Source organism: Aristolochia californica, unplaced genomic scaffold (genome assembly GCF_029961685.1).
Source record: "Aristolochia californica isolate CCGP_79_NKW_82.1479 unplaced genomic scaffold, dmAriCali1.0.hap1 SCAF_3, whole genome shotgun sequence".
Classification (NCBI taxonomy): domain Eukaryota; kingdom Viridiplantae; phylum Streptophyta; class Magnoliopsida; order Piperales; family Aristolochiaceae; genus Aristolochia; species Aristolochia californica.
The window spans coordinates 8,310,917-8,335,325 of NW_027181992.1; the positions used below are offsets into that span (position 1 = coordinate 8,310,917).

Consider the following 24,409-nt stretch of genomic DNA (forward strand, 5'->3'; position numbering starts at 1 on the left):
AAATAAATAAATAAGGTATTTTATGAATTAAATAATAAGAGTATATCCATTAAAAACTAAATTAGTTTAGTCTCCGTCGAGTGAAATAACGAGTGAAAGTGGATTAACTCCATGAGACCGATGAATCCACCTACAGAGTGTACATAGTGAAAGCATAAACTTAAATTTGACCTTAAAAATTAGGGTTTCCGGAGACCAAAAAGGAGTGTTAAATCTGGTCCCTCCAATATAACTTCGGAGTTACTAGCCGTCTGATCAAACCTTCATGCTTCAAACATTCCGAACCGGCGTCGCCTTCATTTACAACAGCGAGGACTGTTTAGAGGGAAGGACACTCGCTTGCGTTTGCTGCTTCCACTTTCGCTCTGTTGTCTTCGATCATTGAAAATGGCAACCCTAATGAGCAGGAAAACGAAGGTTCTTCATTTTGGTTTATTCAAGTCTGTTCAATAACTTTTTTACCTTATTTTTAATTTAAACAAATTGGTTCATCTTCTGCAGTTCGTCGCTGATGGAGTGTTTTTTGCGGAGTTGAATCAGGATCTGACGGGGAACTTGCAGAAGATGTCTATTCTGTTGTTGAAGTGCGAGTTACACGTATGCGAACGGAAATCATCATCAGAGCTACTCGAACCCAGAACCTACTTGGTACTCCCTTGAGTAGAGTTTTTCTGTATCGCCATGTTTAATTTTTGATTGTATCTTTGATCTTTTTCTTTTTGTGAGCCTTCGGCGCTTTTTTGTTTTTTGGTATCTCATCGTGTTCACTTCTAAGACGTAGGAAGTGAATGACTGCTGTTTGATTGGATTTCTTTCCGTAGTTTGTGTTTGTAAACTGTTTTGCTTATGATCAAATTCAGAATCAACTTTTCTGATTTTATCAGTCCATTATTTGTGGTTTCTATTTTCGATTTACTTATAAAGGTTTTGTAAAGAAACTTGTTAATTTCCTTCAGGTGAGAAGGGCAGAAGAATTCGGGAATTGACGTCAGTTGTTCAGAAACGATTCAATTTCCCTGAAAAGAGCGTGGAGCTGTATGCCGAGAAAGTTAACAATAGAGGTCTTTGTGCCATTGCCCAGGCAGAGTCCCTTCGCTACAAGCTACTTGAAGCACTTGCTGTCTGGCGGTATGTGTCAATTGTTTACTAATTTATGTTATTTGACTTCATCTGGTCCATGCCATCCCGATTCAATCGGACAAGCTGTCATGTTACTGTCTTTTCACTCTGGATAGGTTGCTCTTGTTTCTGCAATATTCAGTACTTGTTATGTTTGTCCGTTTCTGCCATTGGATTTCTTACTATTACTGTGCCTTTTATGAGAGGGATTCAATGTTTTCTTGTTTCAGTTTAAGAGCATTGTACCTATTCAAAATGAGAGTGGAAACCCTTTATTTGTTACAAAAGTGCTGATTTTCTGAACCATAATTTGTAAATTAGTTAAATTATTAGATAACTAGGTATTTTTTTTGAATGTTGATTACGCATGTGCCCACCCACCCACACACCACCACTCCCAGACCCAAGACTTCTCATTAGAAATCTTCTCATGTGGTCGTTGAGCCAAAAGACCTAATCTACAGTAAATGGTTGTGCTAATAATGTTTTTCATTTGGCCAAACAACTTGTTCTACTAAACTTTCAAAAAGGAAATCAAGTTAGGTCAGTTCATCTATCTTCAACTTGATTATTCTTTGCTGTCATCTTTACAGCATTGTTGGAACTCAATACCAACTTTGTGTCTGAGGATGTCCATATGTAGGCTTGCCCTTCCCTCCTGAAATACAAAATTTGAGGAACCTTCCATTCAGGTTCTTGATGTGAAAATGGCAGGGAAAATTTTTGGGTGCTTTTTGTTGGTCTGTGAGATGATGCATATGGGTCATCAATGTTCCTAATTGAAGATGTCTTTTGCTGAGCCAAACGGTTCATGGAGCTATTTTGAAGGCATGGTAGTCATCTATAAAGCAAAAAGGTTTTCCTAGTACCAATTTTGTGTCGGAAGATGACTACATTCATCTGGCTTATTCATACTGTTTACCATGATAACATTTTGGTATATGTGTGAAGTGGCTACATTTATTGTACCTAATTGTTACTTTCTTATAAGTATTTGGATTTTCAATTAATCTTTATTGCTGTTTGTAGTGAGACCGGACCTTCTTGTTTTGAGTGTCTTTGATTTGTTATGCTTTTGCTATTTAGAATATGATGTCAATCAATAGATTTATTTGTATGGTGCTTTGAGAAGGAAAGATTTTGGGTGTTTTTTGAAGGAAAAAATTTGGGTGATTTTTGTTGGTCTACGAGATGATGCATATGGGTCATCAAGGTTCATATTTTTCCTTCTATCCAATGCTTGACTTATTGCCAAGGAATGTTGGTAGAATATTGAAGATGTCTTTTACTGGGCCAAATAGTTCATGGAACTATTTTGAAGGCATGGTAGTCATCTATAAAGCAAAAAGGTTTTCCTAGTACCAATTTTGTGTCGGAAGATGACTACATTCATCTGGCTTATTCATACTGTTTACCATGATAACATTTTGGTATATGTGTGAAGTGGCTACATTTATTGTACCTAATTGTTACTTTCTTGTAAGTATTTGGATTTTCAATTAATCTTTATTACTGTCTGTAGTGAGACCGGACTTCTTGTTTTGAGTGTCTTTGATTTGTTATGCTTTTGTTATTTAGAATATTATGTCAATCGATTGATTTATTTGTATGGTGCTTTTAGAAGGAAAAATTTTGGGTGATTTTTGTTGGTCTACGAGATGATGCATATGGGTCAACAAGGTTCATATTTTTCCTTCTATCCAATGCTTGACTTATTGCCAAGGAATGTTGGTAGAATATTGAAGATGTCTTTTACTGGGCCAAATAGTTCATGGAACTATTTTGACGGCATGGTAGTCATCTATAAAGCAAAAAGGTTTTCCTAGTACCAATTTTGTGTCGGAAGATGACTACATTCATCTGGCTTATTCATACTGTTTACCATGATAACATTTTGGTGTATGTGTGAAGTTGCTACATTTATAGTACCTAATTGTTACTTTCTTTTAAGTATTTGGATTTTCAATTAATTTTTATTGCTGTTTTTAGTGAGACTGGACCTTCTTGTTTCGAGTGTCTTTGATTTGTTATGCTTTTGTTATTTAGAATATTATGTCAATCGATTGATTTATTTGTATGGTGCTTTTAGAAGGAAAAATTTTGGGTGATTTTTGTTGGTCTACGAGATGATGCATATGGGTCAACAAGGTTCATATTTTTCCTTCTATCCAATGCTTGACTTATTGCCAAGGAATGTTGGTAGAATATTGAAGATGTCTTTTACTGGGCCAAATAGTTCATGGAACTATTTTGACGGCATGGTAGTCATCTATAAAGCAAAAAGGTTTTCCTAGTACCAATTTGAGATGATGCATATGGGTCAACAAGGTTCATATTTTTCCTTCTATCCAATGCTTGACTTATTGCCAAGGAATGTTGGTAGAATATTGAAGATGTCTTTTACTGGGCCAAATAGTTCATGGAACTATTTTGACGGCATGGTAGTCATCTATAAAGCAAAAAGGTTTTCCTAGTACCAATTTTGTGTTGGAAGATGACTACATTCATCTGGCTTATTCATACTGTTTACCATGATAACATTTTGGTGTATGTGTGAAGTTGCTACATTTATAGTACCTAATTGTTACTTTCTTTTAAGTATTTGGATTTTCAATTAATTTTTATTGCTGTTTTTAGTGAGACTGGACCTTCTTGTTTCGAGTGTCTTTGATTTGTTATGCTTTTGTTATTTAGAATATTATGTCAATCGATTGATTTATTTGTATGGTGCTTTTAGAAGGAAAAATTTTGGGTGATTTTTGTTGGTCTACGAGATGATGCATATGGGTCAACAAGGTTCATATTTTTCCTTCTATCCAATGCTTGACTTATTGCCAAGGAATGTTGGTAGAATATTGAAGATGTCTTTTACTGGGCCAAATAGTTCATGGAACTATTTTGACGGCATGGTAGTCATCTATAAAGCAAAAAGGTTTTCCTAGTACCAATTTTGTGTCGGAAGATGACTACATTCATCTGGCTTATTCATACTGTTTACCATGATAACATTTTGGTGTATGTGTGAAGTTGCTACATTTATAGTACCTAATTGTTACTTTCTTTTAAGTATTTGGATTTTCAATTAATTTTTATTGCTGTTTTTAGTGAGACTGGACCTTCTTGTTTCGAGTGTCTTTGATTTGTTATGCTTTTGTTATTTAGAATATTATGTCAATTGATTGATTTATTCGTATGGTGGCTTTTAGAAGGAAAAATTTTGGGTGCTTTTTGTTGGTCTGTGAGATGATGCATATGGGTCATCAAGGTTCCTATTTTTGCTTCTATCCAATACTTGACTTGTTGCCATGGAATGTTGGTAGAGCATTGAAGATGTCTTTTGCTGAGACCAACGGTTCATGGAGCTATTTTGAGGGCATGGAAGTCATCTATAAAGCAAAAAGGTTTTCCTAGTACCAATTTTGTGTCGGAAGATGACTACATTCATCTGGCTTATTCATACTGTTTACCATGATAACATTTTGGTATGTGTGAAGTTGCTACATTTATCATACCTAATTGTTACTTTCTTTTAAGTATTTGGATTTTCAATTAATCTTTATTACTGTTTATAGTGAGACTAGACCTTGTTTTGAGTGTCTTTGATTTGTTATGCTTTTTTTATTTAGAATATTATGTCAATCGATTGATTTATTCATATGGTTGATCTTCGTATTGCCTGTATCTCAATTTATTGATCCTATATCCTCCATTTACTCAGGTTTGAGTTCATGTACTAGTTTTGTTTTTTCTGAGCTTTCAGTCATGTTCTCCTGTCATTTATAAAGTAAATAGGTTTTTCTCTTACCAACTTTATGTTGGAAGATGACCAAATTAATGAAACCCACTAACCATAGTCATGGCATTCCCTTCACGTGGATAGGCTGGAGTCACATCTAACTTGTGTGTTTTTTTGTGGTCCCTTTATTCTCTTACCAGCTGTGGTTTTGCTAGTGCAGAAATCTTTGCGTCATTGAAAGTTACTGGAGCTATACCCTGTTGTTGTATTTGAAATTCTTTTTATCTAATCAGCATACTACCTAAACTGTCATACTTGAACTAGGTACTCCTAGATACAGTCAGAATTTTGCAGAGGTTCAAAACACATTTAGACGAGCCTTAATTTGAAAGGAAGGGGTAGATTTATAATGTTTCCCTTGGCTGTCTTCGTTTCAAGTTTGATGCTAATTGCATATTGGCAAGCAGACTTTTAATGTTCTGGTTATTGAAACATCCTTGAACTGAAAAAAAAATTCTTCCAGATAAATGTACATGCCTGAGCCCTTTTTCAACTTCATTTAAGTTTCATTCTAGTACACCATTCTTGGCAGGCATTATGTCTGGGCCTTTTTTTGGCATTGGGTGATTTTTTGGCATGTTCCATGTTTCCAGTGTTAATTTATTCTACTCTTAGATGCTGTAGTTAATGAGGTATCAAGGTTTTTGCATCAGTGCTGAAATAGAAGTTCTCTGTCAGCTTGTCAAGCTTCTTGCATGCTAAATTATGTGCTTGGAGTTTGGAATATCCTCCTACAGTTATTTCTAATTTCAATTTGAAACCATTTTTTAGCAGAAGCTTTTCCTAAATAACTTTGCTGATTTATCTTTTCAAATTTTATTTTATTTTTTGAATTTTTTGACTTGCGATTGAGTACTAGGTTATATGTTTATTTATCATTGAGCAACACTTTATAAGCTTCAACTATTGGGAGCCTTTTGTGTAAGCACTTTTGGGGATTCATCTCAGGGTGTTTTTCATAGATGTGAGCTTTATGTAGTATGTTGGGTAGGTTAATAACACTAATTTGGTATAGTCGTTTATTGGTAATATAGGGCTGCTATGGTGTCCTGAGGTTCATCATGGAAACTGGTGCTAAGGCTGTGAATTCTGCTAAAAAATTACTTTTGTGTTCATATATGATGTTCTACGTTGATTGCCTTTTCTGAACATTTTTTGGGAAGCTGAGGGCACAGCGTGCCAAATCAGCTTGAGAGGATGGATTCCTAAATGAAAAAGCATATTGGCCAGCAAAATTGCCAACCACAGAGATGATATATATACGTCCTGTATCTTTCACTCTTGAGAACCTATCAGCCAGATGCTTCAGACGTCACTCTCCTGTAGATTTGGTAAATTTTATTTGCTTTAAAACATGGATTGTATTTTGTTTTAGGAAGAGCTCCTAGTTCAGAATGTGATTTGGCTGTGTTTTGGCATTGTAGGGAGCAACAGAAATGCCTCTTGGGTGTTCGGGACCGGCTGAGTAACCTCTTGGATTCTCCAACGCAAAAAATTCTACAACTTGAAAGGGACAAACATGCGAGGAAATTGGCGAAATGTAGCATGTATGTCTAATCCAGCAAGAGCCCCTGAAATGGTTGAATGGTCTAACCCCCCTCCAAGGCACTTTAAACTAAATTTTGATGGAAGCGCTCTTGGATGTCCGGGACCAGTTGGTTTTGGCGGAGTTATTCACGATGAACAAGCCAATCTTATCGTCACATATGCGGGCCTAATTGGTGTATCTGACTCTACTAGCGCAAAATTATATGGGCTGTACAACGGTCTGAAACTTTGCAAGCAAAAAAAAGATGGTGCTCTCTTGGTTGAAGGAGATTCTCAAGTCATTAACAATTGGTGCACAAAGCCATCCAAACCTCCTTGGCGTCATTGGGAGTTATTTGAGGAAATCTGTAAGTTAATTTCTGTCTTATATTGTATTTGGAAACATGTTCCAAGATCAGCTAATCATTTAGCCGATGCTCAAGCTAAAAAAGGCGTTTCCCTCCAACACCTTGTTGTGGAGGAAATATCTCTTGAGCTATAAGAGTTATAATCTTTTTTCTTCAGTAATACATTCACACATCTAAAACAAAACAGAAATGCCTCTCTTGCTCGATGTTGATTAATTATCATCTAAGCTTCCGTGTATTATTTTTTGATGGGGTTTTATAAAATGCCTCCTAATTAGACAGATTTATAGAATATAATCATAAATAGATATGCACAACCAATTTTCTATATCCATAATATAAAATAGCAGTCACCAAGTACTCACATGAGATCAACCTTTCATTGTATATTTTATCTAACACTACTTGTTAAGTTCAGAGTACAATGATGCTAACATATGGACAAATGTTACTTAATTGATAATATTATGCTACATAACCTTGCATAGATTTACAATAGCAAACTAGACTCTCTAACCTAAACCCATTATTACAATTATGGTTTTCAACCTATACCCTCAAGATGCATTAACAAATCCATAGCTACACAAGCTTTTCTCAACAATCAAGATGAGGATATCAAAGTCGAAATTAGTTCAAATTTACTCGATCATGTATATGTGATTTTTTTAAATTATCAACATATTGGTACTTGGATCTTTGAAAATTGATCCCCATTTATGGTTAATATTATGCAAATGTCACTTAAAATTCTATTGCTTGAATAAATAATATAATTTAAAATTAATAAGGCAAATATTCTTGCAAGGATTATGCTAAGAAAATAAAGATTTCAAAGTAATATCTTGAAAATAATTAGCGCTCTCTGAAGGTTGCTTCTCAAATCTTCAAATTCATACTACAAAGTCAATTCAAAGTGCAAATATGCTCAAGAGTGATCATCGAAGCCTTAACAATCGAGAGTGTCGATGAAATTTTTCTTGGGTTTGTGTGGATAGATGGTTTATTAATCCTTAAAGAAAATTTTCTCTCTAATCCATTTGGATGGAGTCTTTAACATTCTTCTTAGAGGGCCTAATTTCCTCCATTTTCTCTTGTTGCCTTTGTGGTGATGACCGTTCGGACGTCTAGACAAATAGGCTCGAGCACAACTTTCTCTTCAGAGGATTGGCTTCATACAACCAATTCAGTTTGATGGCTTTGCAATGTTTGCTATCCTCCTAGGCGTTCCAATACTAGAGCTCCCTCTCCCACCTAATTGCCACGTATACAATCCACCCTGTCGGCAGTGGTGGGTCCCATGGAGATCTCGCATCCCACCAAATTACCTTCTTTAGCCTAACCCGCTCATGCAGAACACTCTCTCCTCCGCGCGTGCTTCTTCCCTTTAATTTGATGTATCTGCTCCCTCATTTTGTATAAATTCGCTTCGCTCGAGCTCTCCCCCTGAAGATTCTTCACCGCCATTCGAAACCATTTTCTTTCTTGGCGTTTTTTATTGGTTTTTAGTGTGGTAGAAATGGGTGAAGCTGTGGAGATGAGCCTCGGAAACGGATTCACAGTCTCGCAAGGCGATGGATTAACCGGAGATAGCAAAAGCAATTGCTACTGGTATGAGGAAGAGATCGATGAGGATCTCAAATGGTCTTTTGCTCTTAAAAGGTGATTTTCTTCAAGCTTGCATGTATCTGCAAAGACAAAAGTTTCTTATGGCATTTCTTTCAGGCTTTGATGTAGTTTAGGCTTATCTGAAGCAGAATTTTCTTTCTTTCTTTCTTTCTATCTTTCTATCTTTTTTTTGGGTTAGTAAAACAAGCAATGCATTGTCTAAGAAATACATTGTTTGATACCAAAGATGTAATTATCTGATCTTTTATTTAATCGATCTCTTATCTTTGATCAGCGTTTTGCATAGAGGCGCAAGCCAGTATCAGGAGATTGCTCTTTTGGACACAAAACATTTCGCCAAGGTGGCTATCATGCTCTTTCTTTCCTTGTCTAGCGTTGTCTCCTTGACACTTATTATTTCTATGTCCTATGTTCTTTTCTTGATCTAATTGTTCTTTTCATTTTTCTGCGACTCAGGCTTTGGTGATTGATGGCAAGATGCAGAGCGTGGAAATGGATGAATTTATTTACCATGAATGCTTAGTTCACCCTGCTCTTTCGTTTCATCCCAAGCAAGTTGCATATCCTTACACTTGTTCCCGTTTCCCCTTGGAATCTATCCGTCACGCTTAAATATCATCTTCATCGATTTTTTCTTGTATTTGTTTCGTTTGCAGTCCCAAAAAAGTTTTTATAATGGGAGGTGGCGAAGGGTCTACTGCAAGAGAAATTTTGAGCATTAAAATATAGAGAAAGTCGTGATGTGTGATATTGATCAGGTGATAAAAGGAAATGAAATCCTTTTCTTCCACCCCAACTTGTTATCTCTTCCCACTTGTGATTTCAAATTTCCACGTTTCATGGCATTCATGCAGGAGGTCGTCGATTTCTGCCGGAGGTATCTGAGCGACGCGTTCGCCAACGAGAAGCTTCACCTCGTCATCAACAACGCTCAGTGAGTCCATAAACTGAAATTTCCCAAGATTAGCATTTAAATATCTCGTTTCATTAATTTGCTTTCAATGGAACATAATCATTTGCTGTAGTTGCGTTGAATGGCTTTGCTGTTTCTTGTAAAAAGGTTCCTGTAACACAGGTGCATGATTAATGCCCCACCCCAACATAAGGAAGTAATTGAATTTATTTCTTTGGGAAAATTATGAGTGCATAAATATATTACAGCAATAATTAAGGTGTGTGTTGATGAAGGGCGGAGATGCAGGCAAGGAACGAAAACTTCGATGTCGTCGTGGGAGACCTAGCAGATCCAGTGGAAGGAGGGCCCTGCTATCAGCTCTACACCCAAAGCTTCTATGAACAGGTGCTGAAGCCCAAGCTGAACGACAAGGGGATCTTTGTAACTCAAGTGGGTCTCTTTCAACTCTCTTTTCCTCTGGCTTTGAATTCTTCAAAATGATCTCTCAGTGCTGCCTGTGACGAGGGAATAAATTTCTTCTAACTTTGTTTTGTCTCCACAGGCCGGACCAGCTGGTGTTCTTACCCACAAGGAGGTCTTCTCCTCCATCTACAACACCCTCAAGCAGGTCTTCAAATGTGAGTGTTCCTTCTTTTTTTCTTCAAACTTCAAATGGATTTCAAATGGTTGACTGGAGGGGATAATTCTGCAGATGTGGTGGCGTACACTGCTCATATCCCTTCTTTTGCCGATACCTGGGGATGGGTCCTGGTAGGTTGTTTTTTCATTTGGGTTTGCCATTTGTCACTACTATGGACTTAACTTCAGTTTGCGATTTCTTGCTTAATATTGCATTTGAAGGCCTCTGATAAGCCATTTAGCTTCGATGCCAAACAAATGGACGAAAATATCAAGGATCGAATCAAGGGTGAGTTGCAGTATTTGAATGGCGATTCCTTCGTCGCCTCCACTGTCATGAACAAGACAATTCACAACTCGTAAGTGTTTCATTGACGATTCATAGTCCATCATCACTCCGGAGGCGGAGTGAACGCAGCATGCAAATGATTCTTGGAATTTTATGTTGACAGACTGTTGAATGAAACTCATGTATACACGGAGGAGAACGTGAGATTTCTGCACGGGCATGGGAAGGCACACTCGAGCAATTCCGGTCTTTGAAGGGTACTGGAGAATCGCCGGGGTGAGTGAGGAATCAACGTCCTAGAGTCTACAGAAGCAGTTCCAAAGGTTTGTAAGTGTTGTCTAAAGAGCATGTGGGATTCTTTTCTTCTTCCAGAATATATCTGTTATTGCAGACAAAATCTGAAACAAATATAATAAATTCTCTTTGAGTTCAGATCTCAGAAATGCAGGTATTCGTTTAGAATATGCTTATCCTGAGGCGGATCGGCTGTCGAGCTGAGAGGCTAAAAAATGAAATCTCAACTCTAACCTCATTGTTTTTTCAAGAGGCAAAAAAATCAAATTGAAACCCCAATAGGTCTGTCGATCTATGAAGTGGCACGGCAGTAATTTTAATAACAAAAAACGTTACAAGAGTTCAAGTCATAAGTGGTCCTACTTCTAATTTAGTCATATGATTCGATCTCCACACATGAATTTGATTTGAGCCTTCGATTACCTGATGGGTGAACTGCAAGCTTCCCTTAGTTGACTAACTTCAGTTTTACGACTAGTCATCACTTGATGCTTGAAGAGGAAATTCAGTCTCGTATTGTGACAATGACTCCAAAGATGTGACAAAGTAGCGGCAATAATAATGTATGTTGCTACCTTTACTGCAGAAATCTAAGAGGGCTAGAGTAACTTGAAGTTTGAGGTGTTGGGAGACATGAACGCGGTTTAACTATCCCACCTTTTTATCTCCTTCTCTCCTCTATTAGGGGCATGTAGCAAGACTTTTCTTCTACTTCTTCTCATGAGAGTATAACACTTTATCTACCGTTTGAAAATAGTGTCACATACTTTCTTTAGGTGAAACTTTCTTATGACGCCATATGTCACCTATGTGCCACCTCTTGGGTGGAGCTCTCTTGCAATGCGATGTGTCACCCACGTGCTACCTCCTTTGCTTGTGTGACACATAAATGTCATTCTTCTCTAAACTGGTTTTGATGATAGACCCGTTCTAATCCACTTCATCTTCATTGTAAATTAAGCTATGATCATAGAAATAGATCAAGATTTTGATTGAAACTCCAACTTTTAAAATTGATTGGTTGCTTGACATAACGTCTACGCCTTGATTATCAAGATCTTTGACTTTGACCATCAGTCAGTTGACAATAAAGTTCATTCAATCTTGGTTATTGATCAATGTCGACGATCTAGATCATTGATTGAGGTTCTAATTTTGATTATGAAATTTTTATGCACACAAATGCCTCCTGTATAGTTTATAGAAAAGTGAAATACTTTACTAACTTATTATAATTTGAGTACAATGAGCTTCTCTTTATAATAAAAGAAACAAGTATAATCTAATTAAAATTAAACTACCATTATCCTAGTTACACCCAAAGTTAAACACTGAAAGATAAATCCTAAAACTATTGAAAAAATAAACATAAATAGAAGACTAACATAATTAATACACCTTTAACTAAGAATATTCTGTGAGACATTGTCTTATTTTAGAGTCATCAATTAATGACACAAGCTGTTGGGCCCATGAAAATATTTTACTAGACACTAGATCATTAGTCTGATGGTTCATACTTTTCAAACCATAGAGTATCAAAGGTTGTTGTCATCAAATGTCGAATCGCTCAACCTCTTGGTCCTAAAAAAACTATTTTAAGCCTTGTCCATCTATTTGATGAACGAATCTTAAAGGGAGCCATCTCTAGATGTTGAATTTATGGAAAAGAGAAAAAACGTTATTGACTAGTTGTAATCAGAGTATATGAACCCTATTTATAATATAGAAAAGTAGCAGAGTCCAATTACAATTAAACTACCCTTGTCCCAATTACACCCAAACTCTAACCCTTAAAGAAAAGTCCAAGCATAATTAAATAACTCAACATAAATAGAAGACTAACATAACAAAGACACCTTTAAACTGAAACTCTTCTGTGAGACCTCCTTCCATAATAATTGTAGCTCTGTAAGACTCTTCCATATTTTATCTTCAATACTCCCCCTCAAGGTGGACTTTATAACTTCAGTTTGCAGTGAAAAAGATTCTTGGTTTTCAATTTTCTTTTGCTGAAAAAAATTCTTGACAAATACAATTCTTCATAGATGCAAAAACATTCATCTTTTGTGCTCCCCCTTTCTTGAATATTTTTGTCACATAAAACTTTCAACAACATATGGAATAAAATACATCTTTCTTGTACTTCTCCCCCTCAAACTGGGAGGTAATTGTAGCAATCTCAACTTGAACCAAATAACATAGATGTAGTAATAAGCTCCTCCATCACGGTGTCCCAAGGATAAGTATGACACCAGGTACAAACTCTCAAAAGGTTGAAATGGGTGATAAAACATAAGTCAAAACCAAATTCAAATATAATGATAATAATCATTAAAGTGGGTAATGCCTGTCATTCACAAGACGACGATAAAATACCCACGGGTACCACTAAAAAGTCTCAATTGACTTAAAACACCCATATAAATAAAAGGGACCAACTAAAACAATGGTTCAAAAGGATTTGGCAAAGGGGTAAGTGGGAGTCAAATAAAGGATGATAAGAGAATCAAATTCTGCATCAGACGAACCAATGTCGACAAAAAGGGGTAAGTGAGATATTTTTCTAATATTGTTGATCAATAACAGCCACTCAAAAAGAGACTCAAAAAATTCGGCTTAAATTTTGATTTTTCAATGCAACAGGATACTAACATAACCTTTGGTTCTTTCAATGAGAATATATATTTAAATATAAATCAAATTGACTTGAAATTTTTTCCATTTGAAACTAGACTTAAATACCTTTCATCCAAGTATTGTTGGAATATAGGCTCCAGCCCACACGACCAAGGAAGACCCATATATCGAAGAGTGTTGGAAGATGGGCCTAAACCCATAAGAAGTAGGACCCACCATGATTACCACAAGCTGACATCCTTATCACATAAGTTGGAAGATCAAGAAACACTTTCAAAGATAACCACAAGCTGGTTGGAAGATTAAGAAGGACTCACAAAGATAACCACAAGCTGGTTGGAAGATCAAGAAGGACTCACAAATGCATCTTTATCTTATGGTCACGTCCTAAAAGAGTTCTAGTTTGAGTTAAATTTGTCTTTTATCTATATTGAGTTATTTAATTATGCTACGACTTATCTTTAAGTGTTACAGTTTGGGTGTAATTGGGACAAAAGTAGTTTTATTGTAATTGGACTCTACTATCTTCTTCTATTATAAATAAATGTTCATGTACTCTAATTATAATTAGTCAATGAAGTATTTTTTTTCCATAAATTTAGTATGGTATCAGAGCAGGTATGTGAGTTGACTTGGTCAACCCACAAAGATAATGAGATCATTTTCTCTAAACCCTAAACTCTAAGTCTAGGTTCTTATTTTTTTTCTTTTCAGTCCTTATACCATTAGTTTTCTTTGAGTTTTCACCTCTATATTAAACTTTTAATATAGAAAATCATATATTGACGAAAATATATTCGAGTTTACTTTCCATGAAAAATTTTTTTTTTTCCAATCGGAGTTATCTACAAGGATAAATCAATATTTGAATCAGCAAAGGTAAGATTGCAAAAGAGATTCGAACAGCAACAAAAAACTTCAATTTCTGAGGTATTTTATGATATCAAGAAAAATACTTTGTATGGAGAATTATATATCAAAATAAATATCTATAAGTCTATTTTCTTACCTATTCAACCAATTCTCGATCAAAATTTTTTATAAGAAGATATTGATCTTGGAAGAGTCAATGGTCATGTAGAAAAAAAAGAAGAAATAGTACTTAGTTCGGCCAAATGACAGAGACCGAAATATATTAGATTATTTATCTTCTGATAGTTATATTTTATGAAGAGATGTTATACTTAGATGAAAGGTACTTAATTATAGTTTCAGGAGGAGAAAATTTCATGTCAATCTAATCTATATTTAATGATATATTCACATCGGAAGAATCAAAAGTCATAATGGTATCTCTGTTATTTTGGCTTATTGCTGTATGTATGATATTTGGTTCAACCTGGGATCACTGTCATTACCTCCCAACTTTAGGAGGAGAAGTAGAATAAGTATAAGAAAGATATATTTTATTCCATATGTTGTGGAAAAAGTTTATGTGACCAAAATATTCAAGAAAGGAGGAACACAAATGAAGCTTGTGCATCCAAGGAGACATTTTTATATCTGATTATTTCATGGGTTCTTTTACAAAGTTTATTATATGTGTCAGAGTTTGGTTGTAATTGGGACAAAGGTAATTTTATTGTATTTGGACTCTACTACATTCCTCTATTATAAATAGAGGTCCCTGTACTCTGATTATAATAAGTCAATGAAGTATATCTCTTTTCCATAAATTGAACAAGTATAACTTCTTTTGAGATAAATAATCTGACAAATTTTGATATCTATAATTTGTCTGTACTAAGTACTCTTTCTTCTTTTGCCAGCATGACCATTGACTCTTCCAAGATCAATATCTCTATATAAAAATATCATATCGAGAATTGGTTGAATATGTAAAAAATAGACATACGTATATTTCTTTTAGTATATAATTTTCCATTTAAAGTCTCATTTTTGATAGCATAAAATAGCTCAGAAGTTGAAGCTTTCTGCTGCTGCTCAAACCTCTCTTGCAGTCTAACCTCTCCTGCTTTAAATATCGATTTCGTTTTGTAGAAAACTCCAATTTCCAAAATTCATTTTGCGTTTGAAAGTATACTCGAATATATTTCCTTCAATATATAATATGCAATATGAAAAAGTATAGAGGTGAAAACACAAAGTAAACAACGGGTATAACGACTAAAAAAGAGAAAAAAATAGATACGAACCTAAATTGGTAGAGATAATAGATAAAAAAGGACCACATTATCTCTGTGGGTTGACCGAGTCAACTCACAAAACCTACTCTGATACCATGTTAAATTTATGGAAAAGAGAAAAACTTTATTGACTAGTTGTAATCAGACTACATGAATCTCTATTTATAATTGAGGAAAGTAGTAGAATCCAATTACAACTAAACTACCCTTATCCCAATTACACTGAACTCTAACATTTAAAGATAACTCCTAGTATAATTTAATAACTCAACATAAATAAAAAACTAACATAACTAAAACACCTTTAAACTGAAACTCTTATGTGAAACCTCCTTCCATAATAATTATGGCTGTGTAAGACTTCTAATTGTGAGAGTCATGTAAAACTCTTCCATATTTGCTCTTCAACACTAGACATAAAAAAAATTAATTGTCAAAAGTAGGATCCTGAGTAATCATCTAGATCATCGACATCAATCAATGGTTCGAAATGAAAGAACTTGATGAATAATCAGAGTCAAACTTCTCAATGGGCAAAGTATAAGGATTTAGTGAAGGACTAATCAAAGGTCAAATCAAGGTTTCTATTAAAATTAGTGTCGATGACCAAGATCAAGTTCCAATTGACCACCAAGAAGAAGTGGATTGTGTTGGGCCATGACCAAGATCAAATGAAAAGGAGATGCTACCTATACACCATATAGATGTTACATAAGCAACAAGGTGGCACAACATGTGACATATACTTGGCAAGAAAACTCCACCCAAGCAAGAAGAGTGACACTAGCATCGTAAGATGATTCCACCTTAAAATAAAGGTGGTAAAGGATAAGGTGAGGTGTTAGATTCTCATCAAATGAAGAATAAGTGTTGTAGTCTTCTTCCGTTGTATATGTACTTAGTCAAGGGGAGAGGGATAAGAGAAAAAGGAGGGGTGGTTGAACCAAGCGCATCATCCTATAAATAAAGGTACTCCTTAGGGGAGAAGCTAGAGAAGAGTTGGAGAGAACTCTTGGTGAGACTTTGGAGGATTTTTCCTAAGTTTCAAGCACGACAAAGCTTTCTTCGTTGGAAAATAAAAGTTCAGATCAATCAATTTGAAGATTTATCAGATTTGTAGTAACAAACAATTTCTTTTGATGCTACTTTGTTGTCATCCTTGAAGCTACCACACACAATACGAGGTCAAGTAAAATGCATTCATGGAGATCGAATTAGAGGATTAAATCTGAAGTTGGACCTTACATCACCTAAAATTTTGTAATTCTCTTATGCTGTCGTATTCACGATCACACCGTTTCATAGATTGGCTCATTGTACGTCAACACCAACTTACCAATCTGCTAGAGTGTGCTAAAAATAATGAAATAAAACATATATAATAAATATAATGGTAACATACCACTTTGGTCCAACCGACAGTCGAATCCAATGTAACCTAGTTAGATCAAAATTGGTTGTCTTACATGTTTGATGGCTAGTTCGATTTTAATAACATTGCTATTAACTAAGAGAGATTGAGAAAAGTTTAAAATGCAAATCATCCATGAGAGGAATGAAGAGAAAAAAATGATTAAATACTTGGCTTAGAGTTTCAAACTTAATTGCTCCTTCCAAATAGGAAACTAATAAAAGGACGAATAGGAAAGAATAGAAAGAAGATACCACATTAACCCTATTAAACCCATTAACGGAGAGAATGAGAAAAATACAAAGATGCAAAACCTATAAGGGAGGAAGAGAGGGAAGTAAAAAACCAAACACAAACACATACATTAGATTGCTTGAACCTAGCTGCTCCTTCATCTCAAAATTAATCGAAGAGCAAATAATAAGGAAGAAGATGAAAAGTGATGGATGGAGAGTGAATCGAAGGTGGTAGAAAAGGAGAAACTACCAAACCAAAGATTGAAAGAAAGGAAGCATCCTCGACCAAGATAAAATGAAAAGGAGAAGCTACCTAAACACCACCTAGATGTTACATAAGCAACAAGGTGGCACAATGTGTGACATATACGTGGCAAGAAAGCTCCACCCAAACAAGAAGAGTGACACATGGTGACACTAGCATCGTAAGACGATTCCAACTTAAAACAAAGGTGGTAAAGGATAAGGTGAGGAGTTAGATTCTCATCAAATGAAGATAGAGTCTTGTGGTCCTCTTCCTTTTTATGTGTACCTAGTCAAGGGAAAGGGATAAAATTAGTGAGAGAAAAAGGAGGGGCGGTTGAACCTAGCCCACTATCCTATAAATAAAGGTACCCCTTAGGGGAGAACCTAGAGAAGAGTTGGAGAGAAGTCTTGGTGAGACTTTGGATAATTTTTACTAAGTTTCAAGCACGACATAGCTTTCTTCGTTGGAAAAGAAAAGTTCAAATAGTTTTCCCGACACTTCGAATCAATCAATTTGACGATTTATCATATTTGTAGTAACAAACAATTTCTTTTTATGCTACTTTGCTGTCATCCTTGAAGCTACCACAAGCAATATGAGGTCAAGTAAAATTTGTGCATGGAGATCGAATTAGAGGATTAAATGTAAAGTTGGACTTTACATCACCTAAAATTTTGTAATTCTCTTATGTTGTTGTACTCATGATCACACTGTTTCATGGACTGGCTCATTGTACGTCAACACCAACTTACCAATCTTCTAGAGTGTGCTAAAAATAATTAAATAAAAAATATATATAATAAATCTATTGGTAACATCCCACTTTGGTCCAACTAACAGTCGAATCCAATGTGACCTAGTTAGATCAAAATTGGTATGGCTAGTTCGATTTTAATAACATTGCTATTAAATGCAAATCATCCATGAGAGGAATGAAGAGAAAAAAATGATTAGATACTTAGCTTAGAGTTTCAAACTTAATTGCTCCTTCAAATAGGAATATAATAAAAGAACAAAACGGAAAGAATAGAAAGAAGATACCACATTAACCCCTATTAAACCCAATTAACCAAGAGAATGAGAAAATACAAAGATGCAAAACCTATAAGGGAGGAAGAGAGGGAAATAAAAAACCAAACACAAACACATAGATTAGATTACTTGAACCAACTGCTCCGTCTCAAAATAAGCAAGGAAGAAGATAAAAAATGATGGATGGAGAGTGAATAGAAGGTGGTAGAAAGGGAGAAACTACCAAATCAAAGATTGAAAGAAAGGAAGTATCCTCGACCAAGATCAAATGAAAAGGAGACACTACCTAAGCACCACCTGGATGTTACATAAGCAACAAGGTGGCACAACAAGTGATATCCGTGGGAAGAAAGCTCCACCCAAGCAAGAAGAGTGACACCTGGTGACACTAGCATCGTAAGACAACTCCACCTTAAAGCAAATGTGGTAAAGGATAAGGTGAGGTGTTAGATTCTCGTCAAATGAAGAATAAGTCTTGTGGTCCTCTTCCGTTGTATGTGTATCTAGTTAAGGGGAGAGGGACAAGATCAGTGAGAGAAAAAGGAGGGGTGGTTGAACCAAGCCCACCATCCTATAAATAAAGGTACCCCCTTAGGGGAGAACCTAGAGAAGAGTTGGAGAGAACTCTTGGTGAGACTTTTTGAGAATTTCTCCTAAGTCTCAAGCATGACAAAGCTTTTGTCATTGGAAAAGAAAAGTTTAGGTAGTTTTCTTGACAGTTCAAATCAATCAATTTAACAATTTATCAGATTTGTAGTAACAAGCAATTTCTTTTGATGTTACTTTGTTGTCATCCTTGAAGCTTCCATACATAATACGAGGTCAAGTAAAATTCGTGCATGGAGATCAAATTAGAGGATTAAATCTAAAGTTGGACCTTACATCTCCTAAAGTTTTGTAATGCTCTTATGTTGTTGTACTCACGATCTCACCGTTTCATGGATTGACTCATTGTACGTCAACACCAACTTTCCAATCTACTAGAGTGTGCTAAAAATAATGAAATAAAATATATATAATAAATCTAAACTTAACATCCCACTTTGGTCCAACTGACAGTCGAATCCAATGTAACCTAGTTAGATCAAAATTGGTTGTCTTACATGTTTGATGACAAGTTCGGTTTCAATAACATTGCTATTAACTAAGAGAGATTGAGAAAAGTTTTAAAATTCAAATCATCCATGAGAGGAATGAAGACAAAAAAATGATTAAATACTTAGCTTAGAGTTTCAAACTTATTTGCTCCTTCCAAATGGGAAACTAATAAAAGAACAAATAGGAAAGAATAGAAAGAAGATACGACATTAACCCTATTAAACCCTATTAATCGAGAAAATGAGAAAAATACAAAGATGCAAAACCTATAAAGAGTAGTTAGGTTCAAGTTATCCAATGCTAGAGTGAATACTTTCTTTTTTGAGTGGTTTCTCTTTCTTGTTTAATTGAATAAACACCGATAAGCTATTTGGTCAAAATTAGTGGGCCGCTCCGACGATCCTTAGCTAGTAAAATAGTTATGCTACAAGAATTTTTTTTAAAGCTTTTTAAGTATAAATATATACTTATTACATATAATTAGTATTTTAAATAATTGTTACCATCAAAATTAACTTAATTGAAAATCTTAAGACTAATAGAATCAATTCCAACAAATTTTTAAAAAAGTTTTAAAGTTACAAAGTGAAAGTAAGTTTTTACTATACTTATTTTTAAATCTATTTCTATTAAAATTTTAATTATTTTATTAACTACAACACCTTCACCGCTATGTCTCAGTTAATTTTTGGATGCTCCAAAATTTTATCCCGTACCAATTGACTATTGTCCTAAAGTCTTCCACTCACGTCATAGTTTATGTCAGACCGCATAGGGACACGCGGTCCGCTTAGCTCGAGCTCGATTCCGGCTCGGTTTGATTTGGTATACCTGAATCTCGAGCCAAGATCGAGATCTGGGATCGGCTCGTTTAAATTAACGAGCCAAGCTCGACCGATTAGAGGTTCGGCTCGAAACCTCGCGCGTCGGCTCATTAATTTAACAAGCGGTGTGGGATTCAGACCAGAGAGTCGAGCGGAGCGAGGAGGGGGGAAGGTTATCACCGCCGATTCTATGGCCGCCGCTCGATTTCTTCCCCTTCGCCTGCCTTCGTCTTTGTTTCTGTAGCCGACACTTCTGTCGTTGCCGCCTCTGTCGGAACCGTTATCCCCGACGATCATCGAGGCCGCTAATGATTTCACATGTGCAACTTTCGCTCGAGTGATTTCACACGTGCGAGATCATAAAGTGAAAAAAAAAAATTCTTAAACTCCTTCATGGCTCTTGAAGAAATTGAAAATACATTTTAGTAGAAATAAGTTTCTAGGGATTATTAGTGTCTCATGTTTTTTGTAAACATTTTTCTAATTGAAAATTCTTATTAAAAATCATATAATTTTCTAAGTCAAATTTTCCAACTAAGATGGGCAAGAACATAGTATAGAAAATTTTTGAATAAGTATTTGACAGTTGATGCTATAATACTTTTAGCATGAGACAATTTTCATAACAATTTTGTGTTGGACATTTTATTTGATTAAAAATTTATCGATAAGTATAGTAATATATTAGATTGATTATTAAATTTTATTTATTTTCCTTAAAGAGGCAATAAGAGGGCCTAACTTTCCTAAGAAAATTTTAAAATATTACTTGTAATTTTCTAATAAGTCACTAATAGTAATAGGATTTTATTTAAAGGTTTTTTTGGAAATAAGTATCATAGGATATAAATTTTCAACTAGGGGCACTAAGGAGGTTAGTAAATTTATGGCCAAATTCAAAAATTACAAAATAAGTTAAACTACATTTGGAGTTAAAAAGATTAATATTGGTGCGTTCTAATCTATTATTGAAATTTAATCCTGAATCTCTCCTATCATTATATTTTTAAAATGTATGCATAATTTTATATATAATTTATTTGACATATATTTTATATAGAGTATTAAATGTAGGTTAAGATCGAACTCAGCTAGAGCTCGAACTCCAACTCAGTTAAAATTATTAGGCTCGAGTTTGATTACAATTTTATGTTCGAGGCTAGGGTCGGTCGAGCTCGAGTTCAAAATATTTAAATCAAGCTCGGCTTGAACAAGGTTAGGATTCAGCTGGATTCGGTGCCACCCTTATGCCCAATTTTAATTAGAGGTTATTCCTAATTTTATGTAAAATGTATGCATAATTTTATATACAATTTATTTGACATGTATTTTTTTAAATGTATGTTAGAGCACGAACTCTAAACTTGTATTTTTTGAAAAAGTTTTTATATGTATGCCTAGGCTCAAACTCAGTTAAAATTATTAGGCTCGAGCTTGAGTACAAAATATTTAAATCAAACTCGGTTCGATTCAGGTTGGCTCGGCGCTCGGCAGGGCTGAATGAATATATAGCCTCCGTGCTCGACAACTTCTCCTCGTGTGTGGGTCCCACCTGCATCTCACGACCGTCTCTGTCATTAATAAAAGATGGGTCCCACTAGAGCTTTCTCTTTCGCTGCCTCTTCACCCACCTATTTGCCACGTATACAATCCCTCCATGTCTGTGGTGGGTCCCATGGAGATCACGCATCCCATCTAATTGCCTTCTTTAGCCAAACCCGCTGATGCAGAACACTCTTCTCCTCCGCGCGTGCTTCTTCCCTCGTATCCGGTTTTATCCCTTTAATTTGATGTAACCGCTCTCTCATTTTGTATAAATTCGCTTCGCTGGAGCTCTCCCCCGGAAGCCTCTTCACCTCCATTCGGAACTATTTTCTTTCTTGGCGTTTTTTATTGGTTTTTAGTGTGGTAGAAATGGGCGAAGCTGTGGAGATGAGCCTCGAAAACGGATTCACAGTCTCGCAAGGCGCTGGATTAACAGGAGATAGCAAAAGCAATTGCTACTGGTATGAGGAAGAGATCGATGAGGATCTCAAATGGTCTTTTGCTCTTAAAAGGTGATTTTCTTCCGGCTTGCATGTATCTGCAAAGACAAAAGTTTTTTATGGCATTTCTTTCAAGCTTTGATGTAGTTTAGGCTTATCTGAAGCAGAAATTCTTTCTTCTTCTTCTTTATTTTTTGTTGTTTTGGTAAAACAAGCAATGCATTGTCTAAGAAATACATTGCTGGAAACCAAAAATGTAATTATCTGATCTTTTATTTAATCGATCTCTTATCTTTGGTCAGCGTTTTGCATAGAGGCGCAAGCCAGTATCAGGAGATTGCTCTTCTGGACACAAAACATTTCGGCAAGGTGGCTATCATGCTCTTTCTTTCCTTGTCTAGCGTTGTCACCTTGACACTTATTATTTCTATGTCCTATGTTCTTTTCTTGATCTAATTGTTCTTTTCATTTTTCTGCGACTCAGGCTTTGGTGATTGATGGCAAGATGCAGAGCGCGGAAATGGATGAATTTATTTACCATGAATGCTTAGTTCATCCTGCTCTTTCCTTTCATCCCAAGCAAGTTGCATATGCTTACACTTTTTCCCGTTTCCCCTTGGAAACCATCCATCACGCTTAAATATCATCTTCATCGATTTTTTCTTGTATTTGTTTCGTTTGCAGTCCCAAAAAAGTTTTTATAATGGGAGGTGGCGAAGGGTCTACTGCAAGAGAAATTTTGAAGCATTAAAATATAGAGAAAGTCGTGATGTGTGATATTGATCAGGTGATAAAAGGAAAAGAAATCCTCTTCTTCCACCCCAACTTGTTCTCTTCCGACTTGTCATTTCAAATTTCCACGTTTCATGGCATTCATGCAGGAGGTCGTCGATTTCTGCCGGAGGTATCTGACGGCCAACAGCGACGCTTTCGCCGACGAGAAGCTTCACCTCGTCATCAACGACGCTAAGTGAGTCCATAAACTGAAATTTCCCAAGATTAGCATTTAAATATCTCGTTTCATTAATTTCCTTTCAATAGAACATAATCATTTGCTGTAGATGCATTGAACGTCTTTGCTGTTTCTTGTAAAATGGTTCCTGTAACACAGGTGCATGATTAATTCCCCACCCCTACATAAGGAAGTAATTGAATTTATTTCTTTGGGAAAATTATGAGTGAATAAGTATATTAGAGCAATAATTAATGTGCGTGTTGATGAAGGGCGGAGATGCAGGCAAGCAACGAAAACTTCGATGTCGTCGTGGGAGACCTAGCAGATCCAGTGGAAGGAGGGCCCTGCTATCAGCTCTACACCCAAAGCTTCTATGAACAGGTGCTGAAGCCCAAGCTGAACGACAATGGGATCTTTGTAACTCAAGTGTGTCTCTTTCAACTCTCTTTTCCTCTGGTTTTGAATTCTTCAAAATGATCTCTCAGTGCTGCCTGTGACGAGGGAATAAATTTCTTCTAACTTTGTTTTGTCTCCCCAGGCCGGACCTGCGGGTGTTCTTACGCACAAGGAGGTCTTCTCCTCCATCTACAACACCCTCAAGCAGGTTTTCAAATGTGAGTGTTCCTTCTTTTTTTCTTCAAACTTCAAATGGATTTCAAATGGTTGACTGGAGGGGATAATTCTGCAGATGTGGTGGCGTACACTGCTCATATCCCTTCTTTTGCCGATACCTGGGGATGGGTCCTGGTAGGTTGTTTTTTCATTTCGGTTTGTCATTTGTCACTACTATGGACTTAACTTCAGTTTGCGATTTCTTGCTTAATATTGCATTTGAAGGCCTCTGATAAGCCATTTAGCTTCGATGCCAAGCAAATGGACGAAAATATCAAGGATCGAATCAAGGGTGAGTTGCAGTATTTGAATGGCGATTCCTTCGTCGCCTCCACTGTCATGAACAAGACAGTTGACAACTCGTAAGTGTTTCATAGACGATTCATAGTCCATCATCAGTCCGGAGGCGGAGTGAACGTAGCATGCAAATGATTCTTGGAATTTTATGTTGACAGACTGTTGAATGAAACTCATGTATACACGGAGGAGAACGCGAGATTTCTGCACGGGCATGGGAAGGCACACTCGAGCAATTCCGGTCTTTGAAGGGTACTTGAGAATCGCCGGCGAGAGTGGGGAATCAACGTCCTAGAGTCTACAGAAGCAGTTCCAAAGGTTTATGAGTGTTGTCTAAAGAGGATGTGGGATTCTGTTCTTCTTCCAGAA

The 24,409-nt window shown here is 36.0% G+C and overlaps 3 pseudogenes; all 3 read left to right on the forward strand.

Annotated features, from left to right (window-relative positions):
- Positions 1 to 330: 330 nt before the first annotated feature.
- LOC137959107 (small ribosomal subunit protein uS3z-like) lies at positions 331 to 4,569 on the forward strand (annotated as a pseudogene).
- Positions 4,570 to 8,329: 3,760 nt separating this feature from the next.
- On the forward strand, positions 8,330 to 10,578 carry LOC137959817 (thermospermine synthase ACAULIS5-like; annotated as a pseudogene).
- Positions 10,579 to 22,072: 11,494 nt separating this feature from the next.
- On the forward strand, positions 22,073 to 24,409 carry LOC137959765 (thermospermine synthase ACAULIS5-like; annotated as a pseudogene).